The sequence below is a fragment of the Euprymna scolopes genome, chromosome 31, assembly GCF_053919585.1.
Source record: "Euprymna scolopes isolate OS-2025 chromosome 31, ASM5391958v1, whole genome shotgun sequence".
Classification (NCBI taxonomy): domain Eukaryota; kingdom Metazoa; phylum Mollusca; class Cephalopoda; order Sepiida; family Sepiolidae; genus Euprymna; species Euprymna scolopes.
The window spans coordinates 52,506,848-52,527,128 of NC_136512.1; the positions used below are offsets into that span (position 1 = coordinate 52,506,848).

Sequence of the window (20,281 nt, forward strand, 5' to 3'; positions counted from 1 at the left end):
CACATCTTTGTTTCATAACCTTTCACATCTTTGTTTCATTATTTGTGACAGATTATGAAACAAAGATGTGAAAGGTAATGAAACAAAGATGTAAAGGACTCTTAAATAAAAATGTGACAGATTATGAAATAAAGGTGTTACAAAATATAAAATAAAGATGTAACAGATTATGAAATAAAGATGTGACAGATTATCTAATAAACATGTGACAAATTATGAAGTAAAGATGTGATAGCTATCAAATAAAGATGTGACAGATTATTAAATAAACATGTAATAGATTACCAAATAAATGTGTGACAGGTTATCGAATCAAGATGTTACAGATTATCAAATAAATATGTGACAGATTATCAAATCTACATGTGACAGATTATCAAATAAATATATCACAGATTATCAAATAAACGTGTGACAGATTATCAAATAAACATGATACAGATTGTCAAATAAATATATGACAGATTATGAAATAAAATGTGACAGATTATCACATAAATATGTTACAGATTATAACATAAATATGTGACAGATTATCTAATAAATCTGTGGGAGATTATCAACTAAATATGCAACAGATTATCGAATAAAGGTGTGACAGCTTATCAAATAAAGATATTAGAGATTATGAAACAAAAATGTGAACGATTTTGAAACAAAAATGTGGCAGATTATCAAATAAAAACGTGACAGATTATGAAATAAAGATGTGGCAGATTATCAAATAAAATGTGACAGATAATCAAATCAAGATGTGACAAATTATCAAATAAAGATGTTACAGATTATCATATAAATTTGTGGGAGATTATGAAATAAAGATGTGACAGATTATCAAATAATGATTTGACAGATTTTCAAATAAAGATTTTACAGATTATGAAGATGTGACAGATTATGAAATAAAGATGTGACAGATTATGATATAAATATGTGGGAGATTATGAAATAAAGATGTGACAGCTTTTCAAATAAAGATGTGACAGATTACCAAATTAATATTCATAGATTATCAAAAAATATGTGACAGATTATCAAATAAAGATATTACATATTATGAAATAAAGACTGACAGAGTATCAAATAAATATGTGACAGATTATCAAATAAAATGTAACAAATTATCAAATAAACATGTCACAGGTTATCAAATAAATGTGTGACAGATTATGAAATAAAAATGTGACAGATTATCAAAGAAAGGTGAGGGATATTATTAAATAAACATGTGACAGATTATTAACTTAATATGTGACAGATTATCAAATAAATAGGTGACATATTATCAAATAAATATGTATCAGATTATCACATTTAGATGTGATAGATATCAAATAAATATGTTGCAGATTATCAAATAAATAAATCACAGCTTATCAAATAAAGATGTGACAGATTATCAAATGATTATCAAATAAATATAATATAGTCTATTTTTCAATGCCGAAACATTTACGCTTCGTTATCTCATTCAGAACATTCGTATTATCTCCTTTAGTTGCTTGATACGCCGTATTGGATCATCCAACATACGCATTTGTTTAATAATTGAAATCTGGTCAACATGTTATTGTTATTATTTTTCTTACTATAAACAAGATGAAGAAATACTGAGAATCTAATGTTGTATATAGGAATAAAAGTGATAAAAGAATTGCAGCCATTAAAACTTTCATCCAAAATGGTATCGCCTAGCCTGTCGAGAGAAATCTCTTAGCAACACAGTGAAAATAATGTAACAAAAATATATAATTTAACTTCATGAGAGAGGGAGGAAGTAACAGAGAGAGACAGACGAAGAGGTTGGTAAAAAGAAGTCCAAAGTAGAATATATATATATATATATATATATATATATATATATATATATATATATATATATATATTGCAATCATCAAAAAAGACTTTATAATCATGATTAAAAACAAAATTTTGAATGAATTTTGCGGTGGCAACTATGTGGGTTGAACAACACTGAGATTGGACGGAAGAGTCCAACAGCACGTACCTAGCAAAATCAGAAATGAGACATACCGCGCGAAGGACGGACTTGCCAACACAGGTCTTCAACAACTAACCATCTCATTAAAACCCGTCATGTGCTGCGAACATCATCACGAACTCATTTTCAATTGTGAGTTGTGCTCACTCAGCATTCCATTTAAGGATCTTGGTGACTGTTTACGTTCGGTTGAGCAGGCATTCTCTCTTTAAACAGAAGGAAGGTCTCTTAGGTTTGAGCTTGATTAGTGTCTAGGATCTTCGAAAAATATGACGTTGCTTTACTTTAATCGCTTACCCCTTTTTTCATATATAACGGAACGCAACGTAATCTTATTTTAAATGTACATAATTTTGATTTCCTCTTTTTAAATCCCTCGATATATCTTTGAAATAATGAGGGCGAAACCGGCCGGCTGACTATTCCCTTTATTTTTCTTTCCAGTTCTTCGCCCCTTTTTTCTTGATTTTAAAACGCCTTTTTTAATGTTGAATTGTAAAAGATTCCCCTTCATGATTGCAATATTTAAATTCTGTACCCCCCCCGAAAGAATCATGAAATATATATATATATATATATATATATATATATATATATATATATATATATATATACTTTAAAAGTATATCTGAGAAAATTGGCTATATCCTGTCTGCTCATACTTCGGCTAACATTCATTAGTGGTGACTTCAATGTCCACAATGTGGAATGGCTGATCCACTCAAACAAGACAAATTATGAGGGAAGTTCTCTCATGATTTCCCCATTGCCTATGACCTCACTCAGATTGTCCACGAACCCACCTGTGTGCCCGATACTACCGGTCAGTATGCAAGCCTTCTAGACCTTTTTCTCACAACTTCCCCTGAGCTATGTTCATGCTCTGTACTATCTCCTCTGGGATTTTTCGATCACTCGTTTGTATCAGTTAAGACGATAAAAATGAAATGTAATAAGTCTTCAGACGTACCTCACCACTGTACTGTATATCGATACTCTATGGCTGACTGGGATAGCTTTCGCACATTTATAGCTGATCTACCTCTGCATTCCATGTTTAAAAATTATGTCATCAGACCTGACGGAATGGATAATTGTAGGCATAGACCGACTCATACCATCCAAAAAATTCCAACAAAAACCCAACAGCCAGCCATGGTTCTCTTCAGAATGTGCTGCTGCCATCGCGCAGAGAAATCACTTTTTCCATACCAATGTAATAGATGTACTGAGACTAAAGCTGCTTTCAGGACTGCTAGCAACCACTGTAAAAAATAATAAAATTGCAAGAGAGCTATAGGCTCAGTCCGTTAAATTCAAAGTAGCTGAGCAGCGGCTTGGTTCCCACCAGTTTTGACAAATAGCAAACAGGATCCTAAACACAAGCGTGTGTTCTATCCCAACCATCATCAATGGATATAAAGTCATCTCGTCAGCATCAGATAAGGCCAAACTATTTGCCAAGAACTTTGCAGCTAATTTTACCCTATGCGACGAAGGCCATCAACACCCCGTATTTCCTCCTATAACAGACAACACGCTATGCAACATACAAATATCTGTGCGTAAGGTCGCCAAGCTAATCAAGAACCTTAGTTCCAGTAAAGGAACTGATGACATTCAAATTATAGTGTTGAAAAGCTTCAACCAGAACTTGCCCCCACACTTACAAAACTGTTTAAGCGTTGTCTTAAGAAGAATTGCTTCCCAACACCTTGGAAAACCTCATCAGTATGCCCTGTATTACAGAATTCTGGTGATAAGTCATCTCCCTCTCAGTACAGACTAATAAGTCTCCTGAGTGTCATGAGTAAGTTGCTGGAATCCATATTAAATAAAGAAGTAGTCAACCACATCAGCAAAAATTACCTTCTTAGTTACATGCAATATGGTTTCTGTTCTGTCAGATCTACAGCAGATGTGCTAACGATTATGTCTCATAGGATTAGTGAATCTCTTGACAAAAGGCTACCTTTCTAAGGCCTTCGATAAGGTATGGCATAATTCACAAGATTTCCAGCTACGGTATGAATGGAAATATTTCCTCAATAAGAATAGTGGTTGAGGCCCCGAGTATTAATGCTAGAGTCCCTCAGGGATCCATCCTCTCTTTCTGATCTACATCAATGATCTTCCAAAACACATAGTTAAATCCTTCGTTGACATTTATGCTGATTGCACGACTATCTATGGCAAGACATCAAAGATCGGGAATGACAAAGTTCTTTCTGATTCTCTCTCCTCTGATCTTGAGCGCGTGGTACAATTGGGGAAGGGGTGGCTGGTTACTTTTAATGCATCTAAAACCAAGCTTCTATCTTTACATCATCAACGCTCTGATCCCTATCTGGCATCAATTGAAATGACTGGCTCTCATCTTGGGGAAGCTGCATGTCTTGACAAGCTTCTGGGCTTGACCTTTACTCCTGATCTGAAATGGAACAGGTTGTTCCTAAGGTCGCTGGAAAAATGGTAGAGTCCTTCTACCGCTCTAGAAGATATCTAACTGCTGATGCAATTCTCTATCTATATAAAAGCCAAGTACGTCCAAGGATGGAGTACTGCTGCCACATCTAGACAGGAGCTGCTAAATTAGCGTATCCTGCCTTGACAGAGTACAAAATAGACTTTGTGGCTTAGTGGGGGATTCCCTTTTCTCTTCCGTGCAACCTCTCTCCCACAGGAGAGACGTTGCGAGCCTGTCTCTGTTTTATCGTTATTTCCATGGCAAGTGCTCGTCTGAGCTCCGATCTCTGGTCCCCACTCGCCAATATTTCACGAAAAACACCAGTCTAGCTGAAACCACTGTCAATAAATTTCCCCCACTCTTTATCTGTGCCTAAATCAAAACGTAGATTCCATGAACAAAGATGATTTCTTAGAAGTGCATGCCTGTGGACCTCTGTTCCGTTTTCCACCCGAGTACAATTTGGATGTCTTCAAGTCCAACATAAACAAATTCCTGATAAACCGCTCCCTTAAGTAAGATACTTTATCAAATTTCTATTACTAACGATTACTACGATATTATCCCATTGATTACTGTACAAACAATAACCCTTATCCCCGAGTGGCTTTCAGGCCTTGATAAGTGATGACTACCATTTAATATATATATATATATATATATATATATATTTTTGTGTGTGTGTGCGTGTGTACTTCGTTCGCTCAATAAATCCGTTTTTGACTATTATATATATATATATATATATATATATATATATATATATATATATATATATATATATATATATATAGTGCCACGCAAAAGTATCGGATACATTACATTTTTCTTCATAACTTTAATTAGGTTTCAAGATTTTACCTAAAATTTGGTCAGTATTATTACTATTCTAACTAATATTTGGGATAGTAATTACAAAATTAAAGTTTAGAAAGTTTATATTAAAGGAAAAATAAAAATCAACTAATGCAAAAGTATTGGATACATTGATTTAATATTTAGTTGCATAGCCTTTATTGCGTTTAACAGCTTCACATCGCTTTCTATAGTTGCACACATGTTTTTGCAAAGATATGCAGGTATTTTGCACCATTCTTCTTTGAAGAACTGTTCTAGTTGTTGAATATTTTGTGTATTCCTCTTGTGAACATTGATCTTCAATATTTTCCACAAATTTTCAATTGGGTTGATGTCTGGAGACTGATTGGGCCAAATAAGAACGTCAATTCCATTATTTCTAAGCCATTCTTTGGTTAGTTTGGCAGTACGCTTGTGATCATTGTCCTACTGAAACACGAAATTGCTATTTTGTTCCAACAAATCAGCAACAAAATCTCCCTGTACATACGTCCATTCATTCTACCATTGATGATTTCTAGTCCACCGGTACCTTTGGATGAAAAACACCCCCATGCTATAATCGAACCACCGCCAAACTTTACCGTAGGAATGGTATTCTTTTTGTTATAGGCGGTGCCATTTTTACGCCATACATGTGTTGCTGTGTTTCTTCCAAAGACTTCGATTTTTGTTTCGTCTGACCAGATTATCTTATTCCAAAATTCTTGGGGTTATTTCCGATATGTTTTAACATAATTCAAACTTGATCCGACATATTTAAGCTTCAATAATGGAACTCTTCTTTGGGACCTTGATACAAGACCTGCACGATTTATAACTCTACTGATTGTATCCTTGCTCACATTAATCCCAGCTTGTCTGAGTTCGGTTTGAATTTCACAACAAGTAAGAAAAGATCTTTTTGTACGTTTCTGCTTACCCACCTTGATTTTTTCGTTTAATTTCCTTGGCCGACCACATCTTGGAAGATTTGCAACAGCTGCACCAGGGGTTTTAAACTTTCTAATAACGTTTCGAACTGTATTAAGTGGTAGATTAAGTTCCTTTGATATTATTCGGTACCCTTTTCCTTCTCTGTGCTTATCTATGATTTTTTGACAAATGTCTACTGACAACTCTTTAGTTTTAGGCATTTATATAAATGCACTGGTTGATTTAGAAGGAGTAGCCCAAACTGGAAGAATTTTATAAAATTATTGGAATATAACGCTCTCTGATTGGTCAGTGATAACTCGTTTGCATTATTGCAACACTCTAAGCAAAAGTCATTTAAGTTTATTTCAGAAAAAGAATTTTTTTAAATTATATCCCATACTTTTGCGTTTGTTAATTCATATTTTTCTTTAAATATAAACCTTCTAAATTTTGATTTTGTAATTACTACTCCAAATATAATTTAGAATAGTAATAGGAATATACTGACCACATTTTAGGTAAAATCTTAAACCCTAATTAAAGTTATAAAGAAAAATGTAATGTATCCAATACTTTCGCGTGGCACTGTAAATGTATATATATATATATATATATATATATATATATATATATATATATATATATATATATATATATATATATATATATATATATATATATATATATATATACTTCATGGTTATTTCACGTTATCTGGAATTTCCCTAGAATTCGAGGTGCTGGGTTTGCTCTTCGCTTTTCTTATCATTGTTTCCAGTCAGTCTTGGGCTTCTCCTTGCCACTGGACCCAAGCAGTGTCGACTCAAGAGAGCTGTGGATGGAGATTGCACAACTCTTGCCTCACAAATACACGCGCAGCTACCCTTACTGTCTCTTGAGACTGGACGGAGACATCGATACATATGTTTCCATAGTAATTAACCACATGTAATCTATGCTACAGTATGCAAACCTTCATCAGAAAGATAAACAGAAGATATATCAAAATGAAGTACCAGAAAAGTGACAAATACAATTAGCAATTTCATATTTATGGAATTCAAATTCCAATATAATAGAAAATGAAAAAAACTGAAACCGAGAATTGTTTGTAAATTTTTATTATACGTTTCCGTTTTCTTCCAAGAATTGAAAAAAAAACATAGGAATAAATATATGAAACTAGGCGGTACGTTTATAAGGTGGAAATAAAAAGAACAAAGCTAATCTGTTTACATCATAGACGCACCACATATTTTTAAATATCGACTGCTACGGTTGTCTATAAGTCTTGAAAAAAAAGAAACGTTGGAAAGCATGTGAACACTTTTCGTTTGTTTTTTGTTTTTTCGTTTTTTTTTTCATTTTGTTATTATGTTGGATTTGAAACATAAAACGTTGCTGAATATTTGAACAAATTCCTTTTTTTTTTCTTTATTCATGTTCGATTTATACGATTGTGCGTGTGTTTATGTGTGTGTGTGTGTGTGTGTGCGTGTGTATGTGCGTGTGTGTGATAAATAGTTGGTACAGAAAATAATATTTGAAAATAGAAAGTTTGAACGAAGAGACATGAGAACAATCAAGTAAGTCAAATCGAATGTTTGTCTACCTAACATCTATATTGGTTGAATATTTTACTTTCTTTGAAAGCGCGAATGTTTGCCCAAATGACTGACATGTCGTCGTCGTTGGTGTTGTCTCCAGTTGCAATTGACATAAGTGTAAGTAACGTTTCCTCTTACTAAAAGATTAGTTCGACGGACTTGTGAATTCGTACAGGAAATGCATTTAAAAATCAATAAGTACCGATTGTAGAGTTTGCGCTTAAAGAACACGTTCGCAAGCCGATTGATAAGTGGTCCATGTGTGCGTGCGCATGGGTACGTCTGAATGTGTCTGTGTGTGTAAGAACAAATAAATAATGGAATAAACTATTGATATACAAGTATGATACACATACACGCCCAAGTTTATAACATCCATATAGGAACATACACACATTGTCAAACAAAAACTTAAACGCACACATACATATGAGTGCATGTACTTAGAAACATTGAAATATACTTTTATTATGATTCTTCGCATAAAGTCTCGACAAACAATATAGAAAATACGAAGGTATAATCTGACACATCAGTTCATATATTTAGTATACAGCAGAATTATTATTTCAATAATTAAGTGTATATATATATATATATATATATATATATATATATATATATATGTATATATATATATATGGGGGGTCTCTGTATCGCTGTGTCTGTGGACGAGGGATAGTAAAAGAGTATGAAGATTATAGCAAAACAGGGAACAGGGTGTTGAAGTGATAGAACGTATGAACAAACACAATCAACGAAAGACGGTCTTGTAGATATTTTCGTGTATCTTTTTATTTTTGGAAAACAATCACAAATAAATATTGATTGTTTTACATAACCGCTATGGTGGGTATTTAACTTTATTGAAAAAAATTCCCTTTACGACATTCCTTTGGATTCTAGAAAGAATCCAAAGGAATGTCGTAAAAAAAGAAAATATCGTAAAAATAGAACCGGAAGTAAGATTAGTTGAGCTATTAAACTGAGAATACGAATTATATTTAAGGTTAGTTAGTTTTATAATAATTTTCATTGTCTGATCATTGTAATATGTGGTTATATTAATATACTAGCGGGGGTACCCGGCGTTGCCCGAGTGTTTGTTTCCGGGACGGAGGGGGGGGTTCAAAAAATGTTATGGTAGGTAAGTAGGAAGGATCAAACCCGGAGTCATGAGTAAAAGTAGGAAAATAAAGTGAAAAAAAAAACATCTGCAACGTTAACAGTTCGGCCACCAAGAAAAGTCCATTCCAGTTGTTTAGGAAAAAAAAAACGACTACGGTAGGTCGGCGCGAACGTGCAAATATAATGTGAATTGTCCAGCACGCTAACCACTACGCCACAGAGCACTGCAGCTTAGTTTAGTGATTTTAAATAACTTCACATGAAAGAACTACGAAGCCAAACCGGTGTTCTCTTCTCAACTGTTCCTTGTGAACGATCCCCAAACGGTGTTAAGTGGTGGCAGGGGGAGGAGGAATTTATTAGAGAGAAAATATTTTACCACTTCCATTGATCTTAACCGATTTTGGCCGTGACTTCTCAGCAGAAAAAGTATAGAAATCTAAGATTATCGAGGAATTTGAGAAATAATAAGCCTATAACACACCTCAGATATTGTTCTGCCGTTTGTGCATATTATATTTGCATGAAATATCTTGATTTTTAATCCTATTAATGTCAAAATCAGTTCATGAGTTCATTTTATTTATATAGAGAAGAAGAGATAATGGCCCTACTTCTTCTTTTGCTTAGTCATCCTCCTCCTCTTCTTCTTCATCTTCTTTTTCTTCTTATCATCATCATCATCATCATCATCATCACTATCTATATATTAGCATGTGTGTTCTTTTGTGTGTCACGATTACATCCGGGTCGTTTAATAGTTATGCACTTCCATTTCTTGTCATAAATATTTTTACCAAGAATTCTTTATAAGTTTTAGTTTCGGTTTCGACTATAGCTGATGGCACTTAAATCATCTATGTTTTTATAAATAATTTTATCAAGAATTCTTCATAAGTTTTTATTTCGGTTTCGATTAAAAATTCACCCAAGTCATATGGATACATATTTTTTATTTATGAAATCACAACTTTATAATATATAAAAATCAACAGAACATTAATCTTTAGTAATATATACGAAATTTGCAAGAATTAAAATATCATATGTAAGTGTACTTTACGATCGGGCTTTACCGGGCGTTCGTGCTAGCTTAGATAAATACCTTTGCAGTTTTAACAAAAAAAGCTACAATAATATAAGAGCATCTCCATTTACATTGAACATTTACAGAATGCCAACATTACATATGAATGAGTACCTTGTGGAATTTCCACAGGTCCCGCTAATTATTATTATTATTATTATTATTATTATTATTATTATTATTATTATTATTATTATCTATTTTGTCTATTAAATGTATTATTTCATTTTATTTTAATGACTGAGTTGGAACTTTATGCGAGGCGAAAGCTTAACGGTAGTAGCAGTAATCATTAAACTAACACATGCGTCGTCATGGAAACGGCGTTAAGCGGGAAATTAACTTACGTGTTTTTGGAACGCGGTCATAAATTGTGATGGAGTTTATTTAGTTATTTACTTTTATGTATTTATTCATACAATTTAATCATTTCATTTATTTTTGTTTCTATATTAGTATTACGGTTTTTATATATTTTTATTTATTAATTTTATTTTATTTTTATTTTCTATTCTTTATCTTTTATTATTATTAGTGGTTTTTTATATGTATTTTATATATTATAATAGACCGTCCGGCGTGGATCAGTCGTAAAATAGACTTAAATATGACATATTTTTTTTTTAATTTATAGAGGTTTCGAATTTATTATTATAGAGCCCAAAACTTTATTGATCATTATATTGTACCGAATATAAAGTTGCTATTTCGAAAAGTTACAGAAGTGACTTTGGTGCCTTCGGCTAGAACTGAAACTAATTCATATAATTCTTCAGCCGGATTCCTTAACCTCTAAATCACGTCCATACACATGCATATAAGTCAGAAATCACGTTGTTTAACCTATAGATGTATATTCGTACATGCAAACAAACTTAGTCGACTATCGCTGCGAAGCCCAACTGTTTTCAATGTTGTTCCCTTATCAGCAATTTTTACTAACTAAAAACCAGAAAGTATATATATATATATATATATATATATATAGAGAGAGAGAGAGAGAGAGAGAGGGGGGGGAACACTTTTCAGCCTATATATTCAATTTTTTTATCTACAGACTTGAAATTTGTGTATATAGGGTATTCAAACATGTGGAAATTCTTTAATCGGATTTTATCCAGAAAAAGGCCAGAATGTGGTCAGAATAAAAAAATAGTACGTGGCGGAGTCATCAAATTTTTATCTCTTTGTAAACTGTTTCACGGGTTTGAATACACTTTTTAAAGATCGTGGCAAACTGGTCTAATAATTATCGCACTTATCTCATCGTCTCTAGGTTTTGGTTTCTGTATCAGCTCCAGTATTTTCTTTTTACATACAAGAAGTGAACTGTTTACTAAAAACAGAACACTCACATACACATGTCTCAGTTACTTTCCGTTTTTTTTTCTTCATTTTTTTTAAAGGAATTTAAGGTTACGTTTAATACCGGGCAACACCGGATATGTCTTCTAGTATTTATCTATCTCTCTCTCTCTCTCTCTCTCTATATATATATATATATATATATATATATATATATACAAATATATATATATAGAGAGAGAGAAAGAGAGAGAAAGAGAGAGAGAAAGAGAGAGAGAAATAGAGAAAGAGAGATAGAGAGAGAGGGGGTGATTCAAAAGTCTTCATACAAATGTTTTTCGTGATTCAAAAAGCCTTCATACAAATAAATAAAGAAAAAGTTGTTTCTTTTTTTAGTATAAACTAATTTTATGACAGACTCTTTTAAAATTCACAAAATGTCTTGCTACAGTATCGTGTTTTATGTTGGTTCCATGTTTTCTGTTAAATTCTTCAGCAATCTTGCGGCTACTTCCAGACATCAATATGATTTCCATTCTTTGTTGTTTGGTCAATAACATCTTAGGATACCTAAAAACAAAAACAAATAATAGAAATAAAAAATATAACTAAACAATAAATAATTTATTTATTTGTATGGAGATTTTTGAATCAGCAAAACACGACATTTTCTTTGTATGGAGACTTTTAAATCAACCCGTATATATATTTAAATATTTCCGTGTGAAAGAACGTATTCTACGCAACTATGCAGAATTTAGAAACTATGCATAAATATAATTAGCGTAATCGATTGTTCCTGATGAAATCTAATTAATATAGTTGTTGTAGGCCAGTTGTATATTAATTGCTAGATTACTATTTAATTATACAGGGTGACCCCCCCAAAAAAACAAAAGCTAAATGGAAGCCATCTAGAACATATGCTGTAAAACGGAGAAAAAAAGCCAAAGACCCTAGTGTTTTGATGTGATGTTTTGAATATAATAAACTAGTTATGACCAAAGTTTCATTTCATTTGGACAAAACACTAAGAAACAGGGCCCAATTAGGGTTGGTGCCCGTTCTTTTTGGTCACCCTGTATGGCATATTTTTAAAATTTATTCTAACTACACTATTCTGCGTAAATCTGAGATCGTATGAAATTAAATTTAAAATACGAAGTATATCGAGATGAAGCTAAACATATCATTAGTTTGGAAAGAGGGTTGAGATTATACTGCTATATTATAAAAGAGTGTATAATAAGTGTCTACATGGTTATTGCCATAGTGCGGACACACACACACACACATACACACACACACACACACTTACGAATTCTATCATACTACACTTTATCTTTTCTGTCCTCGTTCAATGAAAGAGAAATCCTATTAGACTGAGGCAATTTTATCTTTGTTCGAATGCAAGGTGGTCGTTTATTGATAATTGAACCTCCCCACATTAATAACCGACTTTGTGTCAAAGACTGTCATCGTTAAGATGGGAATAAACAGGAACCATGGGGAATAAGAGGAAAGAAATTCAACAATGGCCAACGAATTGTTTTGCTCTTATGAAATAGAAGCGTTACCGTCTGTAAATGAACCTATTTCTTCGAGTATGAATAATCCAATAATGTTTAAGTCGACAATATCAGCCCATATAATCATACTGCCAACTTCCGGTCGCCTTTTTCACATCTCAATTGAATAAAATCTTTACACCATAAGATCGATTTAGTGTCAATCGAGATATTCCGATGGGAACGACGTCAGTTTTCATTGATTTCATGATGCGATTTTGACACTTTCAAATAATTGCTTTACTATAGATGGGTAATATCTTGAGATTCCCCAAATTGCAAACTAGTTTACACCTTTTGTCCTTCTACAGTCCGTCAATTTTAGCTGGTTCAAAGATCTGTGTACTGGTCAATAGTAATTGCTTCTATCTAATCGCAAGAGTTTAGCACTGTGCAGTTTAACTACTTCATAGACTTTCAATTCGATGAGTAAATTTCTTACAGCCTTTCCTTTTGCTTTACAATCGTTCAATTATCGATCGATGGTTCTCTTTATCATTCGTCAATAATCTCCGTGAAGCTTCGCTTATTCAATCTGGCAAAAACAAGTTTTATCCAAATTTGTCGAAATACCGCGATCTTTGATGCATGATGCATGATATTAGTAATTAGTGGGAGGAGCCAACGTTGCAATATTGCTTTTATTTTTTTTTGTTTTTTGTTTTTCATGATTCGTCTTCTAATATAGTTGGAATAATCTAGAAATGTTTACAATCTCTTTGAATTAGTACCATATGTATATAGTTAAAATTTCATAAGGATCGGATATACTAATATGAAGTTTAAGAAAGTACTACTCTCACAGCTCCTCCAGATTCGGCACAAAGACGGGCAGATACAAATTCAAGACCACTTTCATTGTCTACCCCGGCAAATTTTATACTTATAATTTGGATTAAATCAAAGTGGGATGTATTTAAAGTTTGTAGAGATGCTCAGCCCTTGATGTCCTCATTAGAAATGAGAACAAAGAGATTTTAGATCAGTTCCGTTGTCTTAATAGGGATATTGTTATATATATATACTTTCAATTTTATGTGAAACGTTGAAGTTTTAACGGGTGCTCTCTCCTTATAAATCGCTGATGATTACATATCGAAATTCAGAACTACTTCCATTTTCTTTTGTAGATAAATTTTAATTTTAATAATATAGATTAGCAGAAACTTTTATGAAACAATTATAACAATAATTTGCTAAAATAAATGTATTTTGTCTTTTTTAACGCGAGAACAGATTTATTATTTTTATCTCCCTTGGATCAATATCCGAATTATCTCCCTTGAATCCATTGTTTAATTTTAGGAAATGCTCTCTCATGTTCGGGAGTTTTTCTCTTTCAATGATGTGTGAAAAATCTGAATAATGCTTTCTATATCTGGGCTTTAAAATGCATCGTGATCTGACCACCCATACGTCTTTGCATCGTTTTTACGAACGCTGACATTGTTTTCACCACTTTTCTGGTAGAAATCGAATGATTTTGCAGAATATCAAACTCGTCTAACTGACATTTTTTATACCTTGTTCAAACATATTATCTATCTCCTTAGAAAATCTTGTCTTGTTATTGATTATCTTGGAGCAGTAACGTATTATTGATTTTAGAATTATGTATGTAGTTTAATGCCATTGTATATTATATCAAGTACGACCTTTCATGTGTCTTATCACCTTCTTTGTATCCTCCGTCATAGTGTTCACGTGAGAATAAATTTGCATGTATGTACGAGTCTACGTCTTCACCTCACCTTCTTTCTCTTCCAATAACAAAAGTCATAACACGGCGACCTCGTATACGGGAAATATATACCAGAATATGTGTTACATATTAGAGACCATATATCGATAGCTATTAAATGAACTAGTATATAGTTTTACAAGGGAAACACGAAGTAGATGTCTTGATGACCAAAGTCTGCAAAACAGAATCTCAGAGTTGAATGAAAGATGGTGAGGTAAGAGGCCAAACAATGTAGGCAAAACAGAGGTGTGTAGTGAGATGATGAATGACGTAACGTTTTTCGAGAAGAGACAAAACAAAAGTTTTCAAATTAGTCAGTATGTGGAAGTCATCAAGTAATGGGAGTCTGCCATTGATTGCACGAGGCAGTTGACCAATAATGTAGAAAACTTTGATAATCGCTGAGTGCGAAATGTTACATCGATCCAACATTTGTCCACATGTCATCATTTCAGGTAAATTAAAAAACTAAATAATTACCCAAGGTAAAGTTAGTCTCTCTTTCTTGGGTGAATTCTCTCCAAAATAAAACCTTTAAGACACTCTCAGCGAAAGTCTCCTGGTGTTACTTTTAGTTTTAAAAGAAGCGAAAGTTGTAAAAAAGGGACTATAAAAGAAACGAAATCCAAATAAAATATAAATACCCACGCATAAAGAACCTTTTGTTATTGAAAATATCACACAAGAGGTCACAAGAAACGTAAAGACTAGGACATAAAATACTCACTAGCTTTACGATCGACAATCTTTATTAACTCTGGTAATGTTTTAAATAAAATTTATTTATAATATACACGACGATTTGTATTCGGGGTAAAACAATATGTTATTTAACGGAAAATTTACTTCCACTACGTCTTCTGAAAAAACCCCATGACTCATGTGGTGCGTTCCCAAATACCTGACATTGTGCAGAGGATAAAGAGACACGAAAATATACTATGCCGGGATGAGATCTGGTCCACATGCTTTTGAGGTGTCTAGGTTTTTTATAATAGCATGTACCTGAGAAGTGTGGCGTCTGTTCGCAGAGGAAAATCAGGGAGTGAGTGGTGTACCGAGTTCAGTGTGGAGTTTGAGGCAAACCGACTGGCAAGCAGATTAGCCTTGTCAGTTGCCGTGCAAGCAACCACATGATTGTTTGTTAGTGGGGGAATAATTGACTGTCCATTATTAACTACGCTGTTGTAGATTTTCCAAAAATCCCGGGTTCCTAATTTCTGTGCTTCGATGCGCTTTCTGGTGGTTTCAGAGTAATCTGTCTTAGCTGTGTCTATCACTCTCTTACAATTATTTCTAGCTTCTATAAACTTCTGTTTATTTGAGCTGGACTTATGTCGGTTGAATCTGCGGAACGCATGCTGCCTTTGACAAATGGCAGCTGCACAAGCAGAAGTAAACCATTGGGGGGAGTGGGGCTTGCTATAGTATTTCCGTGCGGGAACATGTGCTTCAATAGCAGTTTTGAACCATTCAGTTGTCTCATTAGCACACTGTTCCGCTGGAAGAGTAAAGATATTTTGCCATGGGGCATCTCTGATGAGCTCCCTGATGGCTTCCTAATCAGCCTTTTTGTAATACCTCGTTGTTTTGAGTAGTGGGTCTTCAGTTTTAGGGCGAGAATTTAGGCTGATTTCTACCATTATCACAGCGTGATCAGCATTCCCGAGTGGGCTGTGGGCATTTGTTGTACAGTCATTGGGAACCGTTGTCAGAAAGAGATCTAGAAGTGAGGCATGTTGATCGTGCTGGTCTGGGAAACGTGTCGGAAATGTAACCAAGCTGTGCTATTAAAAAAATGCTCTGCCGAGGTTGCTCCAGTTCTGTCCAAACTTTACAATAAATGCCTTAACGAATCTTGTTTTCCCGACTGCTGGAAAACCGCCTCTGTGGTACCAGTCTTCAAGAATTCTGGTGAAAGAACTGACCCACTAAATTATCGCCCCATTAGCCTCCTCCCGCTTTTAACCAAAATATTTGAGTCCTTAGTTAATCAAGCCCTAGTCCAGCACCTAACAGCTGCTAAACTCCTGACTGACAAACAATATGGATTCAGGCAAGCCCGTTCAACAGCAGATATCTTAACTGTAGTTTCTGAACGTATATACCGTTCATTGGATAAAAGAGGGGAGGGTAGAGCGGTGGCCCTTGATATATCTAAGGCTTTTGACAGGGTATGGCACGATGGTCTTCTAAGGAAAATTAGATCATATGGAATCACTGGAAGAATTCATAACGTAATTAAATCCTTCTTAAGTAATAGAAAAATCAAAGTTGTCCTCGACGGACATACATCCAAACAATATGACATAAATGCGGGAGTACCTCAGGGGTCTATCCTTGGACCTCTATTATTCCTGATATTCATAAACGACCTCCCTGATAATATTGTTTCGGAGATGGGTATATTTGCCGATGACACCACTCTCTATGACAGATATGAGGGGAAAACATGAACACATATCCAAGAAAATGGCAGAAACACTAGAGGATGACCTCCAATCCGTAGTGGAATGGGGACAAAAATGGTTAGTCTCATTCAATGCTGCTAAGACTAAGCTTGTTTCCTTCAATAACTACAAGAAACCTTCTCTACCACCAATAGCAATGGCCAATAACACATTGCCCGAAAGTACTTCTTTTAAACTCCTCGGCCTAACGTTTACAGGGAATATGAACTGGAATAGATACATTGAGAGCATTGCCAAGGCTGCTGCAAGGAAGGTTGGCTCCCTCTACCGTGCTAGAAAACTACTTACGCCTGCCAGTATCCTATACCTCTATAAGGCAACCATTCGCCCATGTATGGAGTACTGTTGTCACATCTGGGCTGGTGCATCTGCTGCTTGTCTCTCGCTCCTGGACAGGGTTCAAAAAAGAGTCGCCAACCTGATAGGTCCTGAACTGTCATCTAGGCTTCAACCTCTGTCCCATCGACGAGATGTTGCATCCCTCTGCCTGTTCTACAAATACTTTAATGGTGAATGCTCTGACGAACTGCAAACACTTGTACCTCCCCGACGTAACTACCCCCGACAAACCCGACAAGCTACTAAGTCTCATCCCTTTACAGTGGAGATCCCTAGGTGCAAGAAAGCTTTTTACTCCAATAGTTTCTTCCCCAGAACTGCGGGTCTTTGGAACTCCCTTCCGGGATTCTGCTTTCCCAACTGCAATGATATGCAGAAGTTCAAGTGTAATGTAAACAAACATCCTTCTACTCTTCTCCCTTCATAATGACCCCGCTAATTAATTCCCTAATAGTAGCCCCCTGCTTCAAAGTGGCACTGTGCCTTGTTTGGGGTGAAAATTGAATATAAAAAAAATACTTATTTCTGATATACAAAGCTATTTAGGTATCTCCGTTGGGACTCACCAAAAGAAAAAAGAAAAAAAATAAAACTACGAAATATGCTGCAGCAATTATATTTTAGCGTTGTTCTAATTTAATATTTTAGACTGTGCTAGTGTTCAGGCGAAGGAAAACCATAAACTCTTTGTTATATTTGCGGTAATAAATATTTCATTTTCATAAATTAAAGTTTGTAAGAATATTAGAGTTATTAGTGTTCCGGAGAGATGAAGAAACTTATAAGTTACTTAAGCCATATAATAATATATAGTAATTATAAAAGTGTGGTTTTCACAAACAACTGCTTGTCGGGTTATTATTAGACTAGTTTATGCTCATCTCCAGTTTAAAATAGCAGTAAAATGTCTCCACCAGTGTTTGTACTACTATTCATATAAAATCATAGAATTACGTTAGTAATTTTTCATATATAAATTGATAGTACCTATTTACTATGCCTCCCCACGGGACAGAGTTAGACACCAGGGTCGTTTTTTAACGTGGAGAAAAGGTACAAAAATAAAAATTGTCTCAGTCGTGAAGGATTTCTCCTCCACCGAAAGAGAACAAGAAGATGAAGTGCAGCATCTGTAGATCAGATACTACACTTTGATCTTGACCAAAAGGCCAAGAATTGATAGTAGTAGTAGAAGTATTTCTGATGATCTAAAAGAAAAATAAACACCTACCGTTGATTTTTATTTATAGTGAAGGATTTCTTTCTAAATTTATGTCAGACAATGGGAGTTGTCTGACCTGCTATTTGCTTTCTCCCTTTGCCTGGGAAATGTCCATTGTTTCAGTCTGACGCTATAAAAAGTCACGTATTTTACTCATTAACTTTTGTGTCATACATATTTATACAAAAAATATACAAATAGATACAATTGTATTTCTGAATCTTTGAGAAGAGGATTAATTGTTCAGGATTATTATTCAGATTCTTCGGACTGCTGTTCTCATTTTAGTGTTATTTTTCCAACGTTTCAGTCGATGTAACCTCCGACCTTCTTTAGCTGTATATTATTGAACTCGGGAATCTTTCTGTCGAACTCGCCAATTCGGACATCATTTTGAATAGAACTCTTTATTTAATACATGACAGTAGCATACCCTCGTTCTGTCAGCCATGACTGGATTATTAGATTTTAAACCTTTCTTTTTATAGGTAATGCACATACAGTGTCATGTCTATCTAAAGATAACCATTTTTATATGTTTGTATGCTTAAGATTCGCTTAAAAACTACATAATCGAACATGATGTGTAAGTGTGATATATTTCGTTTAGTTTACATGTTTTCAGGGAGAGTAAAAGAGCGTAGAATCATTTTTGCAAATTCAAATATCTACGATTTTTTGTGAAATTTCAATAATTCATAGACATCTTCTATATTTTAATTTCTTTGGCGTATTTTATAGATTTTTAGGAACACATTCTTCCATTAAAATATTCAAATATTTCAATTGTGCCGTGAATTTGATTGATCATAATAAAGCAAGATCTAATAAATTTCAATATTTACTTAAAACATTCCTTAAGTTTAGACATTTTCTCGAATAAAGTTTATGCAGTTAATTTTGATGAAAATTAGAATAAGGGTTCTAGATGTATGAGTTAGTCTCATTATATATTGATTTTAATCTTCGTAATTATAATCCTTAGATAAAACATGAATTGATGATGAAACAAATACGGGTGTTAGAGTCGTTTTAAATGCGGTTTAATGTAACAAACGAGGTAAAACATGATATAGTTGATGGTTTTGTAAATACAAAATTGTAATCATATTTAACTTTCTGAATTTTAAGATTAGGAATGATAAATTATCTTACTTGGTTTATTCAGGCTTTATTCTCATCATTGTTTTTATGATAACAACGTTTCAATCGAATGTTACTAAATTTGAAAAAGGTGCACGTGAAAAAAAATCGAATAAATACATGAATCGAAACGTTATAAATATTACAACGAATCTAAGTATTGTAGTCCAAACAATTCAAATAGTACAAAGACTGCTATCTTCCTTTTGCAAATGTCTTAATATTCATACTGTACGCTTACAGAATTATTAAGAAAGAACAATGTCCCCGAAACCGGCAGCTTCCCCGTTCCCTAACCCTTGAACTTCATCGTGTGATGATCAGTCAATTTCACAGCATCCGAATTTGTCACCACGCTTTTCGTTATTTTCTTTTGTTACCCTTTCCACTTTAATGTCCATTCCAAATCTGACCTTGCCATT

The 20,281-nt window shown here is 33.9% G+C and overlaps 1 pseudogene; it reads right to left on the bottom strand.

Moving 5' to 3' along the window:
- Nucleotides 1-18,452: 18,452 nt before the first annotated feature.
- LOC145255962 (U2 spliceosomal RNA) lies at nt 18,453-18,675 on the bottom strand (annotated as a pseudogene).
- Nucleotides 18,676-20,281: the final 1,606 nt, after the last annotated feature.